The sequence below is a fragment of the Nannospalax galili genome, unplaced genomic scaffold (assembly GCF_000622305.1).
Source record: "Nannospalax galili isolate Female #2095 unplaced genomic scaffold, S.galili_v1.0 scaffold1189, whole genome shotgun sequence".
In the NCBI taxonomy this organism is placed as follows: Eukaryota; Metazoa; Chordata; class Mammalia; order Rodentia; family Spalacidae; genus Nannospalax; species Nannospalax galili.
In genome coordinates this window covers 1759089-1770206 of record NW_008360313.1, presented here as the reverse complement: position 1 = coordinate 1770206, position 11118 = coordinate 1759089, and the positions used below count along the sequence as shown (strand labels likewise).

The following is an 11118-nucleotide window of genomic DNA, read 5'->3' as shown; positions in this document are numbered from 1 at the left end:
ATCCTGAATGATATATGAAGAAAATCTTTTGTATTTGACACTCTTGGTCACCTACCCAACCATTCATTTCCTAATGGATAGCAGACCCTTAAATATTTTGTAGGTGACAGGATGCCTCCTGGGAAGGTGAACAGCTCCAGTATAAATTCTAATCAGCATGGTGTTTTCTTTCTATAGACTCCTTGATAATGAAATGATAAGATGTTCTTATTTAATAAGGATTGTTCTCATATGAATTGTCCCAAATTCCATATTGGAGGAATTGTGACATATCGAATCCATGCTGTCACACAATACAATGTACTATTCATAGTTTTCATATTCTCCTTCCTTTGGCATTTGACCAGCTGATCACCTACCTCCCTTTAATGAAAGTTGCTTCTCTTTTGCCTTAGACACCCCTATCCTCTTCTCATTTTCTTCTCAAGTCCCAGGTCGCTGCTTCTCAGTGAAGACAGCATCTGCTTTTGCTGTCTACTCTTTTAATAGCATACTCCCTTAGTGAACTGTCCTTGACCTTCTTTCCCCCTGTTGATGTCATCTATTCTCTTGCCTCCGTGAATCTTAGATACTTGTGTCCAGCTCATATTTCTTCCTTCAGCTTCTGACCATGATTTTAGGGGTTCATCGGACACCTGCCCTAGATGATCTGTCAAGACTAAACCATATTTTTACCATTTCCTCACTCAGTCCTGATCCTCCTCTTGCCCTTTGGTAGGGAATCACATCTGCCTGTCATTTCAAGTCAGAAACCTGTTGCTCCTCCCTCCCCTTACATCTCACATATAGTCAATTTATCTCCCTAATGACTTCAAATCCGTTCCATCCTCTATATCTTCCCTGCTTCTGCTTCCATTTACTATTTCTAATCTAGATTTATTGCAGCTGTTTCTTTTTCTGACATTATTTTCCAGTCTCTCACCCTGTGTTCCATCTTCCACACTATATAGGTTAAATGAGATTTCTAAAATACAAGTCTCATCAAGTCAGGGCTCTTGATGTTTTCTAGAAGGAAATGTAAACTGCTTAAGTCTACAATGGCCCTTTCATGAGTGAGCCCACTAATTTTCATACTGATTACACTTTGGAGTCATCTTGAATGATTTAAAATAAATCCATGCTCAGGTCCCACTCCAGAGATTCTTATTTCATAATGTAATTTAAGGAATAGACATTTAAAAAGGATATATGGTTCCAATGGAATCAAGATTGAGAACTATTGCACATAGCTTATTTATCTAGCATCAACACTAACTGCTTCTTTTCCAGTAGTTGAACTAAATAACTTGCATTTTATTGAACTGGTGAAATTCTCTCACACTTCTGTTTATTACAGTCACTGGAAAGGACTTTCTTCTTTCTCTTACACCATCCTGGTAGTCCCTCAGGTCCACCAACACTGGTCTCCAATGCCATCTCTGGACTGGGCTGCGTGCTGTACACTGGGTTTCTCACAATGCCACCCTCTTTCTTATAGCATAGCCTTCATATCAGTTATGGAAACTGTCTATCCTTCACTCAATTACTGTGAGCATATCCCTTTGTGTTAAGAATAGTTCTTGTAATTAACATAGGTGAATAGATCATGATTGATAAAGCTTGGTGTATCAGAAAGAACATTGACCTAGTTTATGTCCTTTCTTTACCACGGATATAGCCTCTAAGATGGCCTTTAGTTCCCTTGTCTCCTGGTGTGCATGACCCTTGAATGTGGCTAGATTTATTGACCTACCTCTAATGAACTAAGCACAGCTGAAGTAAGTGATGTCATTTTCCACTTTAGGCTCTGAAAATGATCATGGCTCTGTGTTAAGTTCTCTGTCTCTCTCACTTGTATACTGTGATGAAAACCAGTCACCATGTTGTGAGATGCCTCATAGAGAGGTGCATAGGGTAGGGAACTGATGAAGCCCTCTCTCTGATGGCTAATAGTGAGTTGAGACCCATAGTCTCTGATGCCTTATAAGGAACTGATTATGCCCATGACCATCAGTGAGCTTAAAATAGATTTTACCTCAGTTGGACCTTCAGCAACAGCTTATCTACAACTTCATGGCATACCTTGAGCCAAAGGCACCCAACTGAGCAATGGTCTAATTCTTGATTTTCAGAAATTGTGACATAGAAAATATTTGATGTTTAAGGTACTAAATTATAGGCTAATTTGTTACACAACTATAATGGACACAATGATTATACAGTCTTAGCCAGTGATTTAACTTGCTGCATTTGAGTTTCTTTATATGTGAAATGGGGATAACATCATCTACTCCACAGGGTGATTGTGAGACTTCAATGATGTGATGTAACTGATGGTTTGTTTTTATAGTAAACTCAATATAACCCAGAAGTGTCAATAAGGAATTGTCTACATTGGGTTGAACTCTGAGCATGTCTGTGAAGGATTGTTGATTGTCTCAGTTGATGTGGGAAGACCCAATCTAAATGTGAGCTGCACCTTCTAGTAGTCCCCTAGATAAAAAGGGAGAAGAAGGAAGGTCTTTTCCTTCTTTTTTTGCTTGGCCTTCACTCTTCTAGGCAAGTTCATCTGCCATATCGTTGCCACTGCTAATTCCTTTGTCAATACTAGAATCAGATTCTTCACACTTCCAATGTGAACGAGTGGCCCTCCAGGAATTCTCCAGGCCTTCGGCACCACATGAGGACTGCTGAGTAACCAGCTTCATTGACTGAGCAACTACAAGGTTCTGAGCCTCTCAAGAGGGAGACAGCCATTGTCAGACTACTTTGCATCCTGTAAGCTAATCTAATGAACCCTCTTTTAATATATATTCATTCTATTGGTCCTGTTCTTCTAGAGAACTTTTGTTGTGGAAAATCTTGTTACTGATTTTGCCTTTGCCTTACATACCCATCATGCTGGAATGCATTGCTTCTAATGGGGCATCTGGCCCGCTAGAGTGTAATAGGATACTAGTCTGCCATGCTAATAAGGGATCCCATATGCTGTGCTGTGATTGGACTATTACCCTTACATAAGCCCGTACTTTCTTGCAATAAAGCATATCTGTGTCACTGAACCTGGTCTCCTGCACCTGAATGCAGTGACGCTGGCACAGGCTCCTCACCAGCCCTGGGGTCCAGACCGGACGACTGATTGAAGGAGCTAAGAGAGCAGGAGAGTGGCCATAGCCAGAGGAGAGCAGCCACAGCCGGCAACCACAAACTTTGACTAATACATAAATGAAAATTATTTATACAGTGTGAGATATGACATAAAAGTAAGATAATCCATCTCTAGAAATATTAGAATTTAGGGAGATGCCCTTTCATTCTTATTGAGTATTAAGTATCATGAGATCCTAGAATTAACAAGCTAGAGGTATGTGGCTAACTTTATTACACCTGATAGGGTGATGCTGCAGTGCCCAGCTGTATATTTAATTAACTTAACATTGCATGCACATCTGCACTTGCCTTTATCATTTGTCAGGTGATAATTACAGCCCAAAGTAAAAATCACAGCATCCTCAAGGGGTGTTTTGGTTCTCTATTTAAGTTAAATCCATGTACTTTTTTTCTCAAAAGATTCAATACAAAAGAAAGGAGACTATTCAAAGCCTTAGCAGCTGCCTGTTGGGACTGTCCTGGGCAGTGGGATGGGAAGGACCATCTTGGTCATAAGCAAACATTCAGTGAGAATTTCTTCCCCTCTGAGTTTTGCTAAACTAGAATGCTAGGCGCTGTAATGTGGACACCATGCCCACTGAACTGACCATCTAGTGGGGTTGGCAGGATCTTGAAAGGCTACATGTACAATGGAGACAAGATGTGTTATGCAGTTAAATATTCTTCAGTTTGTAGGAGTGGGAGTGATAGTTGGGATAAGTCCCAAGCATTAATTTGTATGCAGGCTTATTCACTCTGCTCTATGATATAGTGTCTCTGACTAAAACAAAAGTAGCAAGGTATTTGGCTAGAACTTACAAATTTATACCATTTCTCAACTCTTACCTCAAAGAACTTTAAAAAAATCAGTCATTCTTTCAAACATTATATTTGGTCCCTACTATTTGCAAAAAAAAAAATCTATGCTTAATGTCATGAGCATAAAATATGTGAGAATGGGAGTGGTGGTGCACGCTTTTAATCCCAGCATTTGGGAGGCAGAGGCAGGCAGATCTTTGTGAGTTTGAGGCCAGCCTGGTCTACAGAGTGAGTTCCAGGACAGCTGGGGCTACAAGGAGACCCTGTCTCAAAAAAGTCAAAAAAAAAGTGGGAAAATATTCTACTTCTAGGGAAAGGAAAAAATAATCATAATAGCTATTGAGTCCTAGACATCGTATTAAGAAGTTTACTGCATTGTTTCACTTTATTTCATAAAAAAGTTAAAAGGAAGATAAAAATATTTCTATCAAAGATGAAAATTAAGATTCAGGAAGAGAGAACAAATTTTCCATCACTATATAGGACTTTGTTTCATATGGTCATGTACCTCCTCCCTGGCTCTTACAATCTTTCTGCCACCTCTTCCGTGATCTATGGCAAAGATGTCAGCATATACAGGTCCCATGTAAACTCAGGCAAACCCAGCATAGAACTGGGGAAATGAATAGCGGACCCCAATCTTAGCTGAAGAAATATTGGCGACTGATTGCTGCTAGATGAAGAAGAGCTGATTTTCCTAAAACAAGGGTCTTGAGATAGGCTGACTAGGCCTCAGTGGATGGACTTGCACTGGGGAATGACTGGGGACACTGACTTGACAGGGTGGGCCTTAACATAGATAACAAAGTATATGGGTTCCAGTGGGGGGGCTATGGGAGGGTGCCAGTGGGGAAGGGGGTATAAAGCTGATTAAGATTATTTGAGATATTCTGTATGAAGTCCACAAAAATTCAATAAAAACAAATTTTAAAAAATTTCCAGATCTATCCATTTTTCTGCAAATTTCATAATTTCATTTTTGTTTATTGCTGAATAAAATTCCATCATACATTAAAATATTCAAAAAACCCATAGTGACTTAAGGTGGAATCCACCAATATCAAAAGGACAGTGTAAGGTACTACATAGGATCAGTGTATAAAGGGATTGTTGTGGGGTAAAATGAAGGGCCCTTGGAGGAATCATGTCTTGAAGGAGAAGAGGAGCAGGTAGAAAGGTGCCCAGTGGCTATTTCTGTGGAAGACCTGTTGAGGAAGGGTGCTAAGTGTGTGAAGATTCATTTTGTATTCTCACCATGAATTCATCCAGAATATTAGGTGAGTTCCTAGACTGTTCAGAGTTGCTTCCTCATGTATGTGTACACACAGGGTGGTAATATGTATGCATTCTCAAAGTGGTGAGGACTGAAGGAGTAATGTAGAAGTAGTCTGGAAACTGTAAATGATTTTATAAATATCAAGCCTCATGGTATTAATTTTAGATAAGATGAATTCAAGGCTGAGTCTTGAAGCATGGGCCCACAGTCACACAGAGAAGCCAAACAAGAGCCCAGGTGCCATTGCCAAGGCCCTCAATGACCAGCCAACACTGCAGGACCTTTAGCCTTTCTATGTGGAGAGAAATCAACTTCTGAGCCTCTCTGACCACGAGGGCACACTCCTCTCTGTCTCTGTGAAGAACTATGATAACCAAAGAGGAAAATCTGCATATTCATTGGTCTGAGCAAAGTATATGGTGGTATGGTTTGGTTTGAATGTGTACCTCAAAGTTTTTGGAAGATTAATCCTCAATTTAACAGTGCAAAAAGATGGGATCTTAAAGGTGATTAGATTAGGGCATGAGGGCTCTGACCTCATAAATGGTTTAATGTCATCACCACAGCAGACGGTTACTGCTGGAAGAGTTTTTTGATAAAAGGATGAAATCTCCCCCCCCTTTCTCCTATGTGATGCTATTTACTATTAAGATGCAGCAAGCACACCCTCCCCAATATGGTTCCCTAGTCTCAGACTTCCCAGCTTCTAGAACCATGAGACAGTAAATGTCTGTTTATTATACATTAGCTGGTCTATAATATTCTGTTATAGCTTCATATAACTAACTAAGATCAATGGAAAGGGGAGCCAGGAACCTGCCCTTCATGTGACAGAGACCAACGGCAAATTCCTTTTCAGGAGAATCTTTAAGCATACTTGGAGGTGATAAGAGAGATTCTAATTCCATATCATTCGGGGGAATTGTCATCAGAACCTGGGAAATGGCACTGAAAATAGCACTTGTGTAAACAAAGAGAAAGGCCTTACCTTAGGTGAGATTGGAAATATAGGCTTGTTGGTCTTGCAAAGTCTTTTAGCACCCAGCAAGGCTATCTTAGACTTAGTTTTTCTTGCTGTTGTTGGTCTTTCCCCTGGAGTCCAGGATCTCTGTTATCCAGTCTTCTCCCCTAAAATCCCACTGTGCATTTACATGAGGCAGGAAGGGAAGGAAATTTGTGTTGGTTGGATCTCCTATTGCTGGGTCCTGGTCTACTCTCTTTATGTAACGAGTGAGTGAAAACACACACACACACACACACACACACACACACACACAGAGTCTTAACAGTCAAGGTTTTAAGGGCTCATGACCTTGACGACTTGCTTTGAGATCAAATCTGCATAATTTGAACCAATTCTTAAAACTGAGGTTTTAAGGATAACTGGGTTTCCCATTTGTTGCATAAACATTTGTTATCATAGCAGAAGCTTTACATATCAATACCAGGATAATGAAAGTCTATACACACCAACCCTTGTAGACCTGGATTTCATCCAGGCTTGGCTGTATCCTAACTGCATTACCCTTGGCAAAGGAGGGGACCTTTCTAACACTGTTCATTACTTGTAAAATGGGAAATATGAACAGCTATTAAATAGTTTTGTTAATATTATGAAATGATATTTAAAAACTAGTCTTTCATACTACATAAACTTAAAACAGCACCTTAAAAATCTCTAAGAATAAAGGGACTCTATCCATATATGACGAGATGGGAAAGATTTTTCAGATATCTTTTATCCTTTTATGTTCTTTCAGTGTTTCTCCACGGCAGTCTTTTCATAAACACAACACTCATGAGGAAAACTCTACTCAACACATCTTCATACCCAATTTGGAAGTGGGGCAAAGACATAATCTCCCCACTCTGATTCAGATGCTTTATCCTGAGTGATGCTTGACCTCCTGCCCTTGAAGCATCCCTAAACATTTGGGCACCCTGGAATAAGAACAGACATGGTGATCAGGGCAGCACACAGCCTTCAATAAGGACCAAGGACTTTCAGTCTTTTCCATCTTGAATTTGCAAAGGCTCAAACAGGCAGTCAGCACAGCCTCTGGGTCCTCCTTAAAGTTTGGGGCTTTTCAGCTATGGAATCTAAATGACTCTTCTGGATGTGCTCCCAGAGCAAAGCTCTGGCTTCGAATTCTTTGGATGACAGCCATGGTGAAGGCATTTGCTACTGCCAGCATATAGAGGAGAACATGGAAAATACAGCTCAGGCAAGAACACAAGCAAGCGTTTCTAAGGCTACCTTGGCCAGGAAATCTTTGTCACACACTTCATGGGAAAGAGAAACCATCCCCTCCCCTCCCTACTTGGCTAATTATCATGGGTATTGCAAAATTTAGAACTCCAAGGGTTTGAGGGGGAATAGTCCAGAGAGAAACACAGTCCATGAATTTAACAACAGGGTCTTAATCTACATGTTTATTCAGTGGGGGCTCTTATGCTTCTATGTGCTTAAGAAAAATTTCTGGAGACTAAGTGCACCTTGTTGGTATGTTCCACATTTGTATATGCTGGGTTTTAATTTTTAAAATTTTTGGATTTAGGTGAATATTTGATTTATTATACTCATTTCAACTTATGGTACCCTCTCATATTTGATCCCATAATACCCCTTTTCTTATTTTATTTAGTTTTTCCTTCATCTTCTGTCTTCCAACCATTCTTTATCATGTAGTGTGAACTTCAAGATGCCTAATGTATGCTTTTCTATATGTCCACACCTATGAAAAATGTGCAATAGTACTTTGTACATGAATGTACCTTTAGATTCTATATTGTATTTCTTATGTCCTTGCTCAATGCTTAGCTCTTACATACACTTGCTCATTTATTGCTGGCAGCCAAATATTTTCCATGTGCCAATGGACAAATATTTGCTGTGCAAATAATACTCTTGTGCTCATTTTTCTATGTGGTGTCTTACTGGCCTATGTGAGACTTCTCAGGCAAGATCCCAGGAAAAAGATTGTTATATTGTAGGCTACACAGATACCAATCAGTAAAAGCTGCCAGATTACTTTTCAGAAAGACTGTGCCAGCTTCCACTGTTACCAGCCATGCGATTTGGTCTCCTGCTTCATTCAACTTGTTGATAACTTGGAGCCCCATGACTTTAATTTTTGCCAATTGAGCGAGTATGAAGTAGCATCACACAGTTGCCTGAACTTTATGTTTCTGCTTACTGATGAGGTTGAGAATCTCTTTAACTGTAGTCATTCAGGTTTCTTCTTTTACAAATCACCTTTTTATCCTTTACACATTTTCCTATTCATCCTCCCCAATGATCAGGAGTTTCCTTTATAGCCTCGTTGATTTTAAACTTTGCTGATATAGTACTGTACACATATATTAAGACTATTGTGCCTGTTCTGAATAGAAATTACTAATATTTACATGGTCAGAGTCTTATAGTTTGGACTTATAGTCTCATATTTATAAATCATTTTCCACTCTAAGGCTTATTTTCTTCTTACTTTCTTGAAGTTGTTATTCATTGCATTTAGGTCTTTAAACCTTCTGTTCTATGTAGCATGAAGTAAGAAAAGGCTGTAGATGTAACAGATGGAACTGAGGATCTCACAGTCACTTATTCTCTGATTTTTGACCAATTGAACATCTACGGTTCAGGTATCATCACAGAAGAGGAGACAGAAAAATATTGTGAGAGCCAGAAGAGACCTGCTATTAGATAATGCATCCTAGACTTGATAGGGAAGAGGCACTCATGAAATCTCCACAGTACAGTAGCCTAACAAGCATAACAACAAAAGCAGTTGACATGCCAATGGAGTTGGGGGTATTTTCACAGGTCTTACCTTTAGATGAAGTTCTATGGGCAATCAATGGATACTGAAGGAGGGAGAATCAGTTTTCTCCAGGGACTAGCTCCCTGATAACTTATCTAATAATCTCAAGTGGTCACCTCTAAACACATGTACACACAAGCATCACTAAATGGACTCAGGGAATTACATATATACCTGTATTTATAAATGTATGCATGCATATGTAACAATAGTAATCAAATAATCAGACAAGAAATTGAGAGGGAGTGGGGGGACTGGGGGGGTAGAAATGATGCAAATACAATACTCATATATGAAATTCTCAAAAACATTATTAGAAAAAGGAATCTAAATGCTTATTTTTGATGTCATAAGTCAGCCTTCATAAAACCATCTCTTAAACAGTTTATTCTCTTCTAGCTCATATATTTTTCCTTAAAGAATGTTCATTTAGTATGTTCCTTGTTTTGTTCATCTGCTGCTGTGCTGGTATGTACTATTTTCTGTTTGCTAGGGACATTTTTTCCCTTTGAATTGTGTGTGTGTGTGTGTGTGTGTGTGTGTGTGTGTAATTGACTCAACTATTTACAAATCCTGACTCTTCAATGTTCATTGTGCAATCAGTTTCTCAAAAGTTTTTGCTGAATTTTGTATTGGAATAAAATGAATCTATAGCTAACTTGGGGACACTGACAGCTTCATAGTATTCATGCCATTCATTGTTGTCAAATCTTTATTTGTGTCTTTTAACAGAATTTCTAACATTAATTCATAATATTTTATACATTTTCATGTTATTTCTATTCTTAGAAACTTAAGAAATTCTTCCTGTTATTAATCCATTTCATATTTATTATCTCTCCTTGTTAGTATTGATAGTGTATTTTGCATCCTTGTTGAATCCTTTTGCTAGTTTTGCTACACATTATTCTGTGGGATTTCAATGCACATCTTTATCTTGCTCTGTTTATTAGATGATACACTGATGCAATATGCATGCCATCCTCTTTGTATATTCCTAAATTTCCTCGAACCCTTCTCACGTTGGCTGATGATTTAGCAGAAATGCTGGTTAGAACTTTTTAGCATTTACTATGCCAGATACTGCCATAAGCACTTTAGTTGTAATGTCTTACTTAATACTAAAAGCAACAGTGTTTGGAGGCTAAGAAAGTAAGTTGTCTCAAGTCACACAGATGGTAAGAGATTGAGACAAGACTAAGTCTATTTGCTTTTAAAGCCTGAGCCCTCCACAGTGATGGGGGATCTCAGACCTGCTCACAAAGGCCTGGATAAGACATATGAGCCTATGTTGTTTATGTATTTCCACACTTTTAATGAAAAAGTGGCCATTTCCTTAACTTCACCTAAGCACTTTGTCCTGTTTATGTTTATTTAATGTTAATTTAATATACTATCTAGCAGAAATAGGTAGTAAAACATTTTTTGTTAATTCTATTATAAAAATTAGATTGCATTTTGGCTTTTGACTGAAATCAAGTGTAATATCTGTTCTTCTTAGTTTAATTTCTGAGAGTTCCTCCAGCTGAGGACATAAATAAGTGGATAAATATATAATAAAATGGTCTCTAATGCTAAGTGTAAAATCACAGCCTGATATCTTTCATGCTCATTTTCTAATCATAATTTTTTTGCTGTGTTTTACAAAAGCGCATCATTAGTTGGTGACATTTTGAAAATTAGAAAACAGGTATTTTGCCAGTAATAATTTGACTTAATGGTCTAGACCATGTACTCTTTCTCCATGTTATCCTAAGTGCTTAAAGGTATAAATAGGTCATAACAGAAGTGGTGAAACCACATCTCTTAGGATGCCCAGCTCTCTAGATTGTTTTAATTAGGTAGGCTTTGCTTTTGCTTCTGAGATGCTCCTATTGGATGAGATCCATTCTGAGCACAGAGAAGGCCTGAGAATAGCGTCTCACCATGCTGCCTTCCATCTCTCTCTGCGACTTTAGACCCCAGCATCCCATAGGTCTAAATGGCAAGGATCTGCTGCTGACCTTAGAAACACAGGATCCTGAACTCTGAACTGGAAGAAGTCTGCTATTCTAACAAGATGGAACAAGCTTT

General features: G+C 38.7%; 1 pseudogene; it reads left to right on the top strand.

The window, feature by feature from the left end:
• Positions 1 to 10495: 10495 nt before the first annotated feature.
• Positions 10496 to 10600, top strand: LOC115068713 (annotated as a pseudogene).
• Positions 10601 to 11118: the final 518 nt, after the last annotated feature.